The sequence below is a fragment of the Equus caballus genome, chromosome 9 (assembly GCF_041296265.1).
Source record: "Equus caballus isolate H_3958 breed thoroughbred chromosome 9, TB-T2T, whole genome shotgun sequence".
Classification (NCBI taxonomy): domain Eukaryota; kingdom Metazoa; phylum Chordata; class Mammalia; order Perissodactyla; family Equidae; genus Equus; species Equus caballus.
The window spans coordinates 60,449,609-60,467,496 of NC_091692.1; the positions used below are offsets into that span (position 1 = coordinate 60,449,609).

Consider the following 17,888-nt stretch of genomic DNA (forward strand, 5'->3'; position numbering starts at 1 on the left):
ATTAGTGCTGTTTGTGCTTTAGATTTTCTAAGAAATCTATGATAGTCTTCTATAATTTCCTCTAAAATTTTCTAGGTTAGCTTTTATTTTTGGGTCCATGATGTTTTTTTTTTTTTTGAGGAAGTTTAGCCCTGAGCTAACATCTGCTGCCAGTCCTTAGCTTTTTGCTGAGGAAGACTGGCCCTGAGCTAACATCCTTGCCCATCTTCCTCTACTTTATATGTGGAACACCTGCCACAGCATGGCTTGCCACATGGTGCCATGTCCACACCCGGGATCTGAACTGGTGAACCCTGGGCTGCCAAAGTGGAACGTGCACACTTAACCGCTGCACCACTGGGCCGGCTCCTGTGACACATCTTAAATTGATTTTTATGAATAGTGTTTAGTAGGGATCAAGGTTTGGGATTTTTTTCCCCCCATTTGTTTAACCAGTTGTTAAAGCACCATTTGTTGAAAAAACTTCTTTTTTTCCTCACTGAGTTGCATTGGCATCTTTGTTGAGAATCAGTTGACATTATATTTGTGGATCTGTTTCTGTAATGTCTATTCTGTTTCATGATTTATCTATGTTTATACCAGTACTCTTGGTCTTGTTTGCTGTAGCTGTATCCTGAATCTTGAAATCAGATAGTGTGAGTCCTCTAACTTTGTCCTTTTTGAAGATTGTTTTGGTTATTCTAAGTTCTTTGTTTGCTATGTAAATTTTAGAGTCAACTTGTCAGTTTCTGTTTAAAACACTGTTAGATTTTGATTGGGATTTCACTGAATCTGTAGATGAACTTGGGGAGAAACTGACACCTTGACAATATTGAGTCTTTCATCCCTGAATGTAGTATCTCTCTCCATTTATTTAGGTCTTTAGTTTTCCTCAGTAGGTTTTCTACTTATTTCTTGCCTGACTACATTGTATTTTCTTCCTCTCCTAATTGTTTATTTCATAATCTGTTAGAGCACCTACAGAATATTTTTCTATTAGGATATACTTGTATTTCAAATTTATAATTATATTTAGTGAAAAAAAGATTTCGGTTACAAGAATTGATAGTTTTGAAGATATGATTCATGTGTTAAAAAATACCTATTCTATGTACTTTATATTTAAGCTTTTTATTTTGCTTAGAATATAAAAATGAGGTTGGGGGCCGGCTCCATGGCTGAGTGGTTAAGTTCGCTCGCTCTGCTGCGGTGGCCCAGGGTTCAGATCCTGGACGCAGACATGGCACAGTTCGTCAGGCCACGTTGGGGCGGCGTCCCACATCCCACAACTAGAAGGACGTGCAACTAAGATATACAACTGTGTACGGGGGGGGGGGGGGGGTGGGGTTGGGGAGATAAAAGCAGAAAAAAAAAAAGATTGGCAACAGTTGTTACCCCAGGTGCCAGTCTTTGGGGGAGAAAATAAAAGGGAAGATTGGCAACAGTTGTTAGCCCAGGTGCCAATCTTTAAAAAACAAAAAAAAAATGAGGTCAAATTTAGAGCTAGTAAATGAAATTAATAACATGCCAAATTATTTTGTTACCTTATGATATTTATAGTTTCCCATGGAAACATTATTTTGAAATCCAATGTCTCCTGATAATGATTTTCAAACTTCTGTATTGCAGAATTTTATCATTTTTGAAGGTCTGGTGTTCCATTACTTTGTAACAATTGATCTAGATTGTTACCATGATAGCATTTTAATACCTTTGATTAATAATGAGACCCATGACCAGAAGACATATATTATTCTACTCTATCTGTAATAGATCAATGGTTATTCCTTTTTCTTTTCATTATGAAATATATCAGACATACAAAGAGAGAATAATATATTGCGTATCCCAGCTTTAAATCAAAATCATTACAAATATATTTTAAGCCTCCGTTTTCTCTCTTCTAGTCATATTCTTCTCCCTCTCTACCATATCAGAGTTGGCCATTGTTCTAAAGTTAGTGATCATTGTTCCTGTCCCGTCATATAACTTTATACTTTTAATATATATATGTATCATTTAAAAAATATTTGTTTCATATTGTTTTGCATGTTTTGATTTGTTTGTTTTTGCTTTTTGAAAATTGCCCTCTTTATTCAATAAGTTTTTATTCCTTTAACTCTTGTTTGATCATTTAACTGCCATGTAGTAATCTCTTTTATGAATACACAGTTTATTTTCTTGCCATGGTTCTCGTGCCTGATCATGACACATCTGATGCCATGTTTCTTGTAGTAGTGGGGAGTGTCAGGTAGAGGACAAAGCTCCTGGGTGACGATGTTGCACATGGAGTTAGCCTTGTTCTTTTTTGATGTTGATGGCACCAGTAAGCAGACTGTTAGAGATGTTGTCCAGGTGTCCGCAGAAGAGCCAGGTACTGGCGGTCAAGATGTGGTCAGAGGTATACCGTCCTTTCACCTTTCTTTTTCTTTTTCTTTTTTTTGCCAAGGAAGATTAGCCCTGAGCTAACATCTGTGCCAGTCTTCCTGTGCTTTATATGTAGGTTGATGCCATGGTGTGGCTGATGAGTGATGTGGGTTGGCGCCCGGGATCCGAACCCACGAACCCAAGCTGCCAAAGTGGAATGTGCTGAATTTAACGACTTCACCACAGGGCCAGCCCCTGTGCTTTGACCTTTATAAGGATCTATAGGTCATCCAGGTCTTTGCCATCCACTTGTCAAAAGGCTCTAGGAGCTGCATGCCCTGGCTGGTGGGGCTCACATCCACCCCCTGCCCACTGCTGTCCTTGAGGAGAGGGTGCTGGTAGATGGCCTTCCCCAGGGTTGAACTCCACTAAGGGAAGCTCATCTGCATCTAGAGCCTCCAGCTTGAACTTCTTGCCATTCTTGCCTGTCTGGAAGTCAGTCTCCGGGTTGAACTTGAGGGCACCAGGAATAGCCAGGTTTGTGACAGTCTCTGGGGATGTGATGAAGGTATAGATCTTAGGCTTCATATTGTTGTGGCCTGTGAAGTTCTTGTTGTAGGAGGTGACGATTGTGTTCTCCCTCTCGTTGATGTCCTTTCTGTTCTACCAGCCAATATGGTGGCCACAGGCGTTGGCTTAGACAGTGCTACCCACATCCTGCTCAATAGTGGTGTAGATCTGCTCAGATCCCAGTGCAGTGGTGAACTGGGACGTTAACTTGAGCCTGTGAGCCAGCCCTGCTTGGCCACACAGGCTGAACACCCCATGTCCTTATAGCTTGAGTTGGTGCAGCTGCTGGTCAGACCTCTTGGATGTCCAGAGGCTATTCTTCCTTCTCTGTCACAGTATCCACTTCTGCTCTAGAGTGGGCCAGTCAGGATAAAGGGCTCATTAACATGCTGCTTCATCTTATTGAGGTTAATTTCAATCAGTTGGTTATAATGGCAGCCAGGTTCAGGATCACCGCAATTTTGATTTTATATGCCAAATTGGCCATGTCTCTTTGCCTGGTCTTCCTCAGATATTTCCTCATTCTGTGCTTGTAAAAGAACACTGATGACCCCAATTTCTGTGCCCATGTTGCAAATTGTCATCATGGCAGTGTAGGAGACGGAGTCTACACCGGGCCCATAGAACTCCAAATAGCATTCATACCGCTTTTTACAGCAAGGATGCCTGCCACTTTCAGGATCACATGTGTGGGTGAGGTCTAGACAGAGAGTGTACCCATCAGCTTCACACTAGTCACCTTGGGGAATTTAACTTCTCAGGAATCCCAAACTTGCCATCCACAGCTTCAGCACCCCCAATTCCAATGCAGATGCCCTGCAGGCCACACTATTGGAGATGTGAGAGTAAGTGCTAATCAGAAGAATCCCAGGCTATGCATAGTTTTCCAAAATGATAAGGTGAATGATTCCAGATCCAGGTCTCCAGAAGCCCATGCTATACTTGGAAGCTTCACTTGCCAGGAAGTTATACACTTTGGCCTGACATAGATCCTTCTCTCCCTTAAGCTGGGCCTTGATCACATGGTTACAGTGGATGGTAGATGGCATAGCCATTTTGGGCACCCCGCCGTTGATGAACTGCATCATGACCATATTGGCCATGACATCCTGCATAGCTTTGTAGTTGGGCTGCAGCCACAGATATATCTTGCCCCACTCAATCTCCTAGTTGGCTGGGGTCATCTAGGTTTCCATACACAGTCTTCTTGAGAGGATGAGGAACCAGTTCAGTCGTTTGTGAACAGCATTAGTGTTCTTCTGTATCAGGTCAGAGTGGATGTACTTGTTGGGCTCAAATTGGCTCATGGCCACCTTGTCCTCTTAGCACAGGACTGATGGCAATGGCAGCACACTCAGGGCTTTCTGTGGCCAGGCCAATTTTAGGCATTATTTTGTGGACTCACAAAGATGAGGTCACATCTTACATATATGTTTTTTTTAAGTTAAGTTTTCAAGTTCCAGGAGAATATGTATTTGGATTTTAATTGAAACTTTACCAACCTTGTCTGTGTTTTCTCTTATGTGTATGTGAGTGTGTGTGTGAGTGTCCATTTTATCATGCCCTATGCATATAATTTTAATATTTTTTATTTCTTTTTTGTGTTTTAATTCACTGGCTAAGATCTTTAGCATGGATAGTGGTGATGGTCAGCATCTTCTATTTTGCATGATTAAAAGAAATCCTAATGTTTCCTCATTAGTTGTGATATTTTATTATATTAAATATGATGTGATAAGTATCTATCTGGCAAATACCTTAATCAGGTTAAGGAATTTCTATTACTAAAGTATATTTGCAGTCCTGCAACAAGGCTATCTTAGTCATGATTTAATTTATTTTTATATTATTAAATGATAATGAAATGGTGTATGTCAAATTTTGTGAAAGGTAGCTAACATAGTGCTTGAAAGTTAACTTACATGGTAAAAAAAATTTTCTTTCTAGAAGAGTTTGTAAAAGATAGGAATGATCTTTAAAACTGTCATGGAATTTTCCTTAGAACTATTTGGTCCTCCCCTTCCCTCTCACTTTTCCTCCTACCATTCTTACCTTCTCTCCCTCTTTCCTTCCTTTTTTAAAAAAACTTATCTTTGTGCTTCTTCCTTTCCACCACTGTAGCCTCCTCTGCCCTTTCCCCCTCTTCCTTCTCCTTCCCCTCCTCCTTGTCCTTTTAGAAAGAGTTTTAGACTACTGTTTCAATTCCTCTAATAGGTTTAGGATATTTATACTTCCTACTTTTTGTTGAGTTAGTTTTGATGTTTACTTTTTCTAGAAAGCTGTCTAGAAAGTTTTGCCTTATTTAATTTATCATTATTTCAGACTTGATTGATAGTTTATCTGGATATTAAAATCTGCCTTAATAGTTACTTTCTTTTTTCATTTGAGAAGTCTGCTGTTAGTTTAATTGTCCTTCCTTTTTAGTTAATTTCTCTGTTCTCTCTACTTGCCTTTGTATCTTTTTGTTTATATTTATTTTATGTAATTTAAGCCCAATTCATCTAGTTGTGGTTTTTATTTTATTTCTCTGACTTGGGAATCATTTTTTTGCCAGAATCTGAGAATTTCCGTCTTTCATCAATTCTGGAAAATTCTCAGCTGTTATTTCCTCAAATAGTCCTCTCTCCCTCTTCTCTCCTTCTGAAACTTTAATAAAACGTATGTTGGATCCTATCATTCCATCATTCTTGTCTCTGCACTCCTCTTTAATTTTTTTTTTTTTTTTTTTTAAGATTTTATTTTTTCCTTTTTCTCTCCAAAGCTCCCCCCGGTACATAGTTGCATAGTCTTCGTTGTGGGTCCTTCTAGTTGTGGCATGTGGGACGCTGCCTCAGCGTGGTTTGATGAGCAGTGCCATGTCCGCGCCCAGGACTCGAACCAACGAAACACTGGGCCGCCTGCAGCGGAGCACGCGAACTTAACCACTCAGCCACGGGGCCAGCCCCTCCTCTTTAATATTTTTAATCTCTTTTTCCTTTTGTGTTACACAGTGATTTCTTTTGGTATCTTTTTGGGTTCACTAATTCTTTCTTGTATAATTGCTATTTAACTTATCCACTGTGCTTGTAATTTCAGTGAATATGTTTTTTAAAACAGTTCATTTTGAACCTCTTTTAGCTCTTTAGTATTTTTAGATTGTTTTTTTTTTTTTAAAGATTGGCATCTGAGCTAACATCTGTTGCCAATCTTTTTTTTTCTTTCTTATTCTCCCCCAAGTTTCCCCAGTACATAGTTGTACATTCTAGTTGTATGCCCTTCTGGTTCTGCTGTGTGGGCCACTGCCTCAGCATGGCCTGATGAGTGGTGCCAGTTCTGTGCCCAGGACCTGAACCAGCAAACCCTGGGCCGCCAAAGCAGAGCATGCGACCTTAACCACGGAGCCACAGGGCCAGCCCCTGTATTTGATTCTTAAGGTTTGCATTCCATCTTTTAATTCTTTAATTAATCCAAACATTATTATGTTGTAGTCTACATTTAATAATGCTGTTATTGAAAGTTTTGGCAAGTCTGTTTCTGCAATATCTAAATGGGTATTTTGTAATCTGTGTTGAACATATATATCTTTTACCAGTTTTTTTTTTTTACTTCCTACCACATACCAGAGTTACCAATCCAATTACTTTTTATTTCAATGTTTTTCTGCTTTTTCTGATTATGCAAATAATGTAAAATTGATCCTCCAATTCACTGGGCTTTTAAAAATTTATGCCAGATTGTATTTTGCATTCTATGTTTGGTAACATGTTGAAGGCCCTTTACAATACCCTTATTTTCTGGGAATTCTCTTTTAATTCCTTTGTTATTTTTTCCTATGAATTTAGATACGCTAAAAGGCATAACAATTTATTTTATAAGAACACCCATAAACCCTTTTTTCCGCTAATGAAATGAAAAACTACAAATGTAGTTAAAGCTCCTTCTATATTTTTCCATTTTCTCATTTCCCTTCTCCAAACCAAGAGATAGTCACCATCCAGAACCTGGCATTTACCATTACTATGCATATTTTCATACTTTTGGTATGTGTGTATATATGTATTTTTCATTCAACAATACATATACGTAGTGTTATTTTGCATGATTTAGCATTTTAGAAGTGATATTGTGGTAGAGTAGAAGAATTGATAGAAATTTCTCTGCTTCCTGTGACTCTTGCAGTGTCACATTATATATCCTCCCTTAAAGTGTAGTCTCTTTCCTTATCCCTTTAATTTGTCTTGGGCATGTGACTTGCCACGGCCAAAAAGACAGTAGCAAATAACAGAACAGAGGTTTGAAAAGACTTGCATTTTAGAGCTTGCTTTTCTGCTGCATTTGGAACTCTGGCACCACCATGTGAACAAATTTGCGCTAGAATATGGGAAAACATATTGAGAGTTAAGATGCCAGCTGACCTGGCAACTGACTGCACATGTCAGGGTCACCGTCAGTTGAGATCACCCAAGGCTATCACGAGGACCTTTCATCTGGGGCAACCTCAAATGGGTGACCTCAAGAATAATAAGCTAATAATGATAGCTGTCTTAAGCTTCTTAGTTTTGAGGTGGTGTGTCACGTATCAAGAATTAGCTGTTATAGGTGTCCTGCCATTTACATTCTTTCTCCAATTTCATTTCCTTTTTTCATCTTATGATGTATATCTCATAGCTGTGTAACTGTAGTTCATTCATTTTCTCTGCTTATATTATTCCATTATATAAATGTACCACAGTGTTTTCATTTTTCTTTTACTAATTGTTTCCATTTTTTAAAATTATCACAAATAGCGCTCTTGTAAACATTCTTGTACATGTCTCCTTATACACATGTGCAAAAATTTCAATAATTTTTTAAGTTTTAAGTCTCATTTTTAAATAACTCCATTTATAAGTTAGGAAATATTGTTCAGATCATGATATAACTTGCTTCTGTTCATTTCAGTAAGTTTGGGTTGGCTGAACTGGTGCTATTGCTTATACCAGACAATTGTCATTTTATTGTTATAATCTACTGACCTAACTGTGGTAAAACTTGAACTATAATGCCTTTGAGTTGCATGTCATAAGATTTCTCTATGTGTTACTAAGATTAATTTTATGGCCTTGTGTGCTTTTTCCCTCAGCATTATTGAAGTATAATTTAACAAATAAATGGACTTATGTTTTTAAGTTGCTAGCAAAATAAACCCTGTTTCTAGCCCATGTTTAGCATACCACATTTCTGATTATAGATGAAATCATATTGCTAAATAAGGCGATCACGAAAATAAACTTTTTAAGATGACGTGCAGAAGTTATTTGTTTTACTTCTGCAGTGCTAAACACCACAGACATAAATTAGATGATGCTATTTCACCTATGGAACCATTTAAAACAACTCTCTGTTCTAAAATTCAAATAAGCTGATTTTGATCAGAGAACTAGGCTTGGCATTACACATTTTAAAATTTGCTTTAAATGATGTAAGAATGGCCATATCATTTTATCGTCATGGAATAATAAAGTATAATCATCATGATCTACTACTTGTAGTGTGGAAGCTTCTGAAAAATGCCTTTATTTTTTCAGTTATTCATAGAATGTTTTGTTCTTAAGTATAAATTATTTGTATTTCTCCCATAATTTTAATGATAAAATGTTAATCTATAGTTTAAGTATTTTGAAGTGCACATGAAGTTGAATTAGAGGAGTTTTTTCATAGGATGACATCATTCTGCCAAAAGCCCATCTTTGAATGTTGTTTAGAGAAAATTTGCAACTCTCAAATCTTGCCAGTTTTTCATACTTAAAATAGATTATTTTCTGTCTGATGAAAAGGAGAGCAGAAATTTATTTTTAGAGGATGTGAGACACTTTTCATACTTGAATATAGCATTTTTTTAATTTCTTCTTATTATTACTTAGACTAATAGTTTCTTGTTGGAGATACAACTCAGTACCTCTTTTGAATATATCTGACACAGAATGTAAAATCCATAATGGAGAATATCAAATGCAGAATAATGTATGTTATATGATTAGAGTTGCCAGATAAAATACAGGATGCCTAATTAAATTTGAATTTCAGATAAAGAACAAGTAATGTTTGATACATACCTGTATTAAAAGAAATTCTCATTGTTCATCTGAAATTTGAATTTAGCTGGGCATCCTGTATTTCATTTGCTAAATCTGGCAGCCCTAAATATGATTCAATTTTTGTGAAAAGTATAGTTGTAGATACATACTTTCCTATAATTCTGGAAAAAAGTCTCCAAGAACACAGCAGAGTGTTAATAGTTATTATTTTTGTTGACTAGAGGAAGGAAGGAAGATTTTGAATTCTTTCTTTATGCTCTCTCTATTGTTTTAATATATTGCGGCATGCATGTATTTTTTTTTTATTGTTCATACATTTGTTTAACAAATTTTGGTTGAAGTGTAAAGATACAGAGGATCACAAATATTTCTGATACTCTTATTTAGCTTACAGGTGGAAAGGACAAGTAATCACACAAATAAATATGAAATTGAAATTGCAATAGTGTCACAGAAGAAAGAATCATAATGTTATGAGATTATATAATAGGAGGATTTGACTTGGTTTGGAAAATCAGAAAGCTTTCCTGAAGAAGTGAAGTTTGAGTCTGGATGTGAAGAAGTTAGTATAGGTGTTAACTAGGTAAACAGGATAGCTTTCTTTTTGTGTGTGTGTGTTTACTTTTATTGAGATGTAATTCATATACAGTCGTGATGGTTGCACACCCTTTTAAAGTGTACCATTCAGTGGTTTTTGGTATATTCACAAGGTTATGTGACCATCATGATTGTCTAATTTTAGGACATTTTTATCACCCCAAAAAGAAACTCCATAGGCAGTCTCTCCCCATTCCCAAGAGGATAGCTTTCTAACAGAATGATGTCTGAGGGGTGATCCGGTGAGTAGGAGAAACTGAAGGGGAGAGAGCAAGAGGGAGAATAGTGCAAGATGAAGCTGGAGAGAAAGGAAGGGGCCATGTTGCTGAGATTTGTACTCCTTGTAGGGAGTCATATTTTCATCCTTAAAGCAATGTGAAGCCATTGAAGGGCTCAGTACTGGTGGTGTTGGGATATGGTAGTAGTTCGTGTGAAAGATAACTAGGAGTTTGATCTTGTTAGGGAGGCTGAAGACGGAGAGGAGTAGAAAATTTGAGGATTATTTAGGAGCTAAAATTCTCAATGTTTAGTGATGATGTATGGCAGTCACCAAGAGGGAAATATTAAGGATTACATCTGGGTTTCTGATTGCACAGTAGATGCAATTAAAAATAATAGCAAGCTAATACAAATTTTAAAATAGTTATCTAGAAAGGCAGGTTAGCAATTAAAATCAAATCACCTGGAGAGTTTTCTCAAAGTGAAATTATATATGGAGGTAGGTGGATTAACAGATTGTAATATGAATGTCTTTTTAAGAATTACATATTTTGAAATTACTTTGGTTATCCAGTAGTTCTATTCATGTTCAAATAGATCCAATTTTAAATTAGTTTTTTAAATTATGAAATATTTCAGTATTCTTGAAAAAAGAGAACTATGATCATGGTAAATATAAAATAAAAAGTTGAAGGTCTCTTCTCAACTTTTCCCAGGGAGACATCTCTACTTTTAATAATTTATTCTATTGGAAAAATAGATTCTTGATTTGAAAATACTGTTCTTAAATAAGACCATTTGTTAACTAATGAATCCTAAATGTATTCATTCTCTTGTTTATTCTATAGTATTTGTAGCCTTTTGTTGAGTTTCTCTGTCTCCAGTTAATCAACCTGTTTCACTTATTTATCCATCCTCCCACACAGATTCTAATCAGGTAAACTCCTTTGCTTCAGAATCTTCTATGGATCCCTATTGCCCGCAAGACTTAAGTTTAAACTTAACTTAAGGGAGGCATCACCTTCCACCTCTTGTCTAGTTTACATTCATGGTTCCTTTTCTGAATCATGTGTGTGTTTTAGTGCGTTGGTATCTTTGAGTTTGCTCACTTTTCTTTCTGAAATTTCTTTTTAGTCTAGTAAATACTGACTGAACTTTTTAGACCCAGATTAAACATTCTCTCTCTTAGAACATGGCCACTCCCTAGGAGACTTAGCAGTTTCCTCTGTCATATTTCTCTAAAATTGCATAGCATCTTATTTATATGTGTACTTCATAATATCACACGTACTTTAATGACTTGTTTAAATATTTATTCCCATTAAATGTGAGTTTTCAAGGAAACTGGCATATGATGGTTGTTCAGTTAACCTTTGTTACATATGAGTCCTGTTGTAAGGGTGGGGTTGAAAAAGTCATCAGGGGCCGGCCCTGTGGCTGAGTGGTTTAAGTTCACTGCTCCGCTTTGGCGGCCGAGGGTTTCACGGTTCGGATGCTGGGCGCGGTCGTGGCACCGCTCGTCAGGCCATGCTGAGGCAGCATCCCACATGCCACAACTAGAAGGACCCACAACTAAAAATACACAACTGTGTACCAGGGGGCTTTGGGAAGAAAAAGGAAAAATAAAGTTTAAAAAAGAAAAAAAGATCGAAAAAGTCATCAAATATCTTAATCTCTAGAGGGAAAAGAGACATAGACATGTTTTATTACAAATCAGTGTGGTAGTATTATAAGGGATGAAAATATTCTTGGGAGTGTGGAAGAGGGAATGGTCAATTCTGACTAGGGGGATCGGTTCGTCTTCATAGGGAGCTCAGCTGATCTTAACTTATTTTAATGTAAGGTTATTATTCATCATGCTTCTGTTATCTCAGATGGATTATTTTTTTCCTACCTTCTTTCTGTGGAATCTTGGCATTCCCAAACATTTATAAAGGAAATAGAGTAGGGACTATTAAAATGAATTTACCTCCCTACTTTAAAACCACTGATTTCCAAGTTATACCATTAGATTACAGGCAGTCTTCCCCTTAAGTAATTTTGTTTCCCATAATTTCAGATGTATAGAAGGTGACAGGTTATATACCATGCTGTAATTCTGTTACTGAGAGGTAGGCAGGCTTTACACAAATGAAATGATCTCATCCAGTGTCTTCTGAAGAGTTCCACCACCTTATTCCCAACCTTAGTTTGCTTCTGCAGCCTTCCTCCTCAGCACAAAAATCTCTTGGTTCATAAATATCTCCATAGAGGCTATTCCAAGAAATAAGTAATAAGAAAGAAGCTAAATTTAAAAAGATGAAAGGAAAAATTGTATGTGACCGAGAAAACTTGGGCTTTGGCTAAGAAGTAAAAGAGAGTTACTTTTTATGTGATTGAAGAGCAGATTTTTCTTTTAAGAAATTCCTAAAGGCAAATTCTAAAAATTTTATGCAGTAAGAGCATAACTTAATTAAATGCTTTTTCTTCCAAATTCTAAGTTCTAATGAATTTACTTAAAAGCTAAAAAACCAGACAAACAAAAAACCTTTGTTTTTGATAGTCGCACATGTATCAGTCCTGGGGAAAAAAAACTGATAAAATGGAAAAGCGGTTCTATTGAGTATGCTAAGGAAAATTGCCTGATAGAAGCTTATATAGTCAAGCATTTTAATCAAGCAAAGTTATAAGAAATAACCTCAGTACTCTAGTCCTTTGACATTGTAAAGCAGAATGTAGTGAGGGGTTAAAAGATGAATTTTAGGACAAATAAAGATTAAAAATGATTTTAAAGGCAGGCATACCTCAGGTGTAAGTTGAATTGCTCATTTTGAGGAGATGCGTTCTTAATATAGCAAGCTTCTTTCAAAACAATAGAATGCACAGCACTTGTTTGCTAATGTTATCACTTGTTAAGAAATGATAGCAGTAGAGGCATCCTGGATCTGTCTCATGTCGTTCCATTTAATTGACCTAAGTCTCCTCCAAAGTCTCTTTTTAAAAAGTGATTGAATGTATTTCCAAATAAGTCCTGGACTCCATATCCTTGAGGAAGGCTTCTTAATGATTTGTACAGTTAAAACAATTATGAAAGACAAGATAAGAACTTTCGTGAGTACACTATATTATTGTGTAATATTATCTATGATTTTATGTGGTTGTTTTTTCAATTCTAAAAATCTTTATTTTGTAGAATATAGGAGTGTCACTAATAATTGATTACATTTGATGATATTGATTTCCAAAATTAATAAAGATCCATGATTAAGAAAATAACTTCCTATGTATTACCCTTGTTTCTCTGAGAAAATGAGATGTGACTTAAGTCATTTCAACTTACTGTTTTATTTTCTAATTTTCCAACATGCCGTAATGATGAAGAATTCTTTTTTAGAGGAATAAAAATAGCAGCACAGATTGCTTTCCGAGACTCAGACAGTTTTGGGAGTCATTTGGTTAAGTTGAGAAATTAATTTTAATTGTCAGTCTTAATTGAAAACTTATAACTTTGGGGGGAAATCATTATGAGCTTGTTACTCCAGGCCTTTTTTTCCCTTTTGTATTTCAAAGTCTGTGCTTTCTAAACAATGGAGAAGAAATATCCCAAAATACACAGAAATGAAACTTAAACTAAAATTGGACATTTCATCAGATTCCAGAGAGTGGCCTTAATTTTCCATAGATGTTTTTTGTGTGTTCACATGCTAGGAATTTGAATATCTTTAAATGTTTATTCTCAAACTGTATAAAAATTTCCCTACATTCAGAAAGCATGTCAAAATTGGATTTTTTAATGGAAATTGCCTATTGTAGTCTAGATTATCTTTAGAGTTTTTTAATATAGGCCAAATCATATTGTTCAGAAATCTGTTTATTTGTGGAAATGTCTTTTTAGTTGCCTCTATCCAGATCAAAGTTTTATTTAAAGTATCAAGATGTTTAATTCAGGCAATGTCAATAATCTTTTGAGACAGAAATCCACCTCCGAATGAGTAGCATCCAGAGTGGACTTTTATCCTAGGCAGGAGAAAAGGAAAAAGAATAGAACAAAGAAAGGAAAAAATGTCTAGTTTTGGAAGAAGGGAAGTTGGATAGTGTGCAGTAGAAGAATGCTGCCCATAGTCCTAGAATAGAACCTCCGAACAAGGGCAAGGAGTTTTATCAGAACCGCCTTTCCATTGCTGTTGTTTGTTGGAGAGTGTAATTTCCCTCAGGTATTTGGGGTGGGGAGAAGGTTAAAAACTGCTAGACTGGCGGCTGGCCCCGTGGCAGAGTGGTTAAATTTGTGCGCTCCGCTATGGCGGCCCAGGGTTTCCCCGGTTCGGATCCTGGGCGTGGACATAGCACCACTCATCAGGCCATGTTGAGGCGGCATCCCACATGTCACAACTAGAAGGACCCACAACTAAAATATACAACTATCTACTGGGGGGGATTTGGGGAGAAACAAACTAAAAAAAGATTGGCAAGTTGTTAGCTCAGCTGCCAATCTTTATAAAAAAATACAAACTGCTAGACTACTTTAACTCTAATTGGTGTCTCTGCTTCCAACCTTGCTTTGCTGTATTCTTTACATCGCATTCAGAGTGATGTTTTTCTTCTGTAATATACATAAGCTTATGTTATTCCCTACCCTCTCTTTTCGTGTTGAGAACAGAAAGTTCCAACTATTTTTCCTAACTTCAAAATCCCATACCTACCTTTCTGACTTAATCTACCATGCTACCCCTTTCCCACTATGTTTTGGCTGCACTGTATTTGTGTTTCCGTTTAGGGCTATTGTTCTAGCCGTGCCTTCTGTTTGGAATGTTTGTCATATTGCTTTGCATGTGGTTGGCTCTATGTCAGCTTACATGTCGGTTTCACCGAGAGGTCTTCATGACCACCCAATATTAAGGAGTCACCCAGTCGCTCTCTTTCCTATTACAGTATTATAATTCTTTTCATTATACTTACCGCTATCTGATGTTTTCTTGTGTGCCTGCCTTTTTGTTTATTTCTTTACTACCTACTGTATCTTTAGAGCCTAGAACAGTGCTTGGCCTATGATTGGCGCTCAATATTTGTTGGGTGAAGGTATGCTACCCATGTAATATCAGTGTATCTGGTCCAAGTAATACTGCCCATAATTTTCAGAAACTTTACTTGTTTACACTATAAGTTTTATTATAATGAAAATAGAGACCTAATAGTTCCAGTGAAAAAGAATTTTCAGGTTGAAGTCTGAAAAACTGGGTTTGAATCTTAGCACTTTCAGGTATAATATAAATTAGGCTTAGTCACTATACTTCTGTGACTGTGTTCCTTCTTCTGTGGTGTAACTTCTCTTAGGGTATTCTGAGGTTTAAATGAATTGGTATATTTAGGAGTTTTTCATGAGCACTATACAGATTAAGTTTTCCCTTATCCTCCCCAAAAGAAATCAAATACTTTTACCTATCTTTTAATAATGAAGTAATTTTAAAAGATGTCTTAGTTTTATATTATAATTTTACTACATGTACTATACAGAGGTGTAACTTAAAATTAAATACCTTAGAGAATCTCTAGTGTTGCTGTTGAATATTTTATAAATTGCAAATTGGTTGAAAAAGTTCTTCAACATTTTCCCCTTTTGTTCTTTCATTGCTGTATTTCTTCTTTTCCTTTCTGTCACAATCAGCCAATTTCCTTTGGATTGGTTCTTCATGTAGTTTGAAATCCAGTTCCTTTTCACTTCTTGAAATATATATTATAGAAAATGTAATTAACTAGCTAGAAACAGATATAGTTATTCATCTTTAGGCTTCGAGGACTGTGGAAGAATAAAGCCCATTCAGGTTTTCTAAGTTAATTTTTTCTGACTTCAAAGCCATATTTGGTCACATTCATCAACTCCTGACCACCAATTTGCACTTTCCCGAGTCCACACTTTCACTGATCCCTCACTAAACTGTTCAGATGCCCTTTCTTCCTCCTCCTCCACCTGTTGAAACCTATCTCTCTGTAAAGATTCAGTTAAAATCTATCTTTTTTCTAGTGACTTTCCCAACCTGCTGTATCTGAAGTGATTGCTTATTTTTTTAAATCTTACGTCAGCTATTGTTTGTAATTTATCATATTTTACCCTTTATAGTATCTTATTTTCTTTTCTTTAGTCATTGGTAATCATTTTACCTTTTCTACTATCTTATTTTGTGGTTTGTAACTATTATATCTTTCAAGTTAATGAACTGTACATTTCTATCTAGGTTTCAAGCTCTTTGAGGTCTCTTTCCGTGGTGTCTGCTATAGCATTTTTATTCATTCTATATGCTTAAAGTTTTTTGGTTTTGTTTTTTACTCCTCATTAAATAGCCATTTATTTTACTTCCAAAGGAGATAGTTGTGTATTTTATGAGTGACAATATTGTGAAGTGGTTATGTTAAGTGGCAGACTTATTACAGCCACATTGCTTAGATTTGAATCTCAGCTTTACCACTTGATAGTTGTAGGACCTTGGGAAAGTCATTCAGGCTCTCTGTGCCTCAGTTTCTCATCTGTAATGAAGAAAATAATACCTTTTAGGATTGTCATGTGTATTAACTGAGAAAATAGATATAAAATGCTTAACACATTGCTTGGCACATAGTTGCCACTCAGTGTATACTAGCTATCCTCATCAATATTAGCATGATTATTTTATGACATTGTGGAAAGAGGCTTTGAAGTCAGATAGTCCTTATGTGACCTTGGGCAACTGTCTTTACCTCTCTAATTTGGACATTGGTAAAATAGGGGTTATTTGTTTTGAAGATTAAATGTTATTATATATATGAATATATACATATACGGACACACATATACATACAACATAAATATATATGCACTGGGCACATATAGAAGTGATATGTATTATATTATATATAATTAATATATTATACATATATATAGTTTATATGTATTACGTATAGTTAATATGTATGTATATTAACACTCTGAGCAACTCTCAACAAATGCAATTGCTGTTGTATTTCTAGAGCAAGACCACTTCCTCCCTCCCCACCCTTCTCTCTTTCTCTTTCCTTCTTCTTTCTTTCCTTCTTTCCTTCCCTCCTTCCTTTCTCCTCCCCTCCCTTCCTCCCTCCATACAGTCATTCATTCATCCATCTGTGTGTCTGTCTGACAGAGACTAAAATCAACCCAAGGAAAGATGCCTCTAGCAGTTGGTTTAGTGCCTTTAGAACCTGAATTGTAGGATACACTAACGTGTTTCCCTAAGAGTATATTACATTCAGAATATGAGTAAGTATAAAGAAATGAGTAAGATGTTAATCTGGGAAACAGATTTTGGCAGTATAAATATAGGTTTCATAATATTGGACTGTTTTATTATCACTTGTACCAGATAAAGAAGTCTTGATTTGTCATGATGGTAGTTTACTCATTGAGTGTAAATTGATCATTTCGTCTGACAGTAGTGTGAAGACAGTTGCTTATAGAGTTACCTTCTTTTCATGTAAAATATTGTAACTACATGAGAAGAATGTTGATGCAAACCAAATGTTAATTCTAGAGAATTATAAATTCAAACATTTTTTTCTACAACAAATAATCAAACATCCCAAAATTGTTTTTGGTTTGCTTTTTCTCTTACACGAGAGAATGTTATAGTTGGGTATCTACCTTGTGGGTTGCATAGTTTCACCTTAGGCCACTTCTGAAGACTAGCTAGCAGCATTGGTCTATCCAGCCAGTTATGAGAGGATATTAGCACCACCTTGTGGTGTCTGCCATACCCTGCCATTTACTTTTAGTGCCCTGACATTATTACACACATCTTGATAATCAGGAAAGGAAAAATAAGGAAGACCTCAATTTTGTCTTTATCTTTCCAGAGCACATACACATTCTGATCATTGGTCACTGTTTACTGTTGAACTCTTCACATTTCCATAAGATTTTCAATTTCAGATCTTGACTATTATGGTAATAATTGACTTACATGCTTCAAATTCTTAGGCATATATACCAAGATAGCTTTAAAAGTGTAGGAATAATATTTGAGACTACTCTGGAAGATAATTACTTTGTTTTCCTCTGAATTAATAAGATTATTGTAAAATAAGTCCTTTCGTATTTTAAAATTATTTTAGAAACAA

The 17,888-nt window shown here is 36.0% G+C and overlaps 1 protein-coding gene and 1 pseudogene across 20 annotated transcripts in view; one reads left to right on the top strand and one right to left on the bottom strand.

Annotated features, from left to right (window-relative positions):
* Window positions 1-17,888, top strand: part of VPS13B (vacuolar protein sorting 13 homolog B) — a 777,539-nt gene that overhangs the window by 263,846 nt on the left and 495,805 nt on the right. The window lies entirely within an intron of this gene.
* LOC102148453 (aconitate hydratase, mitochondrial-like) lies at window positions 2,626-4,962 on the bottom strand (annotated as a pseudogene).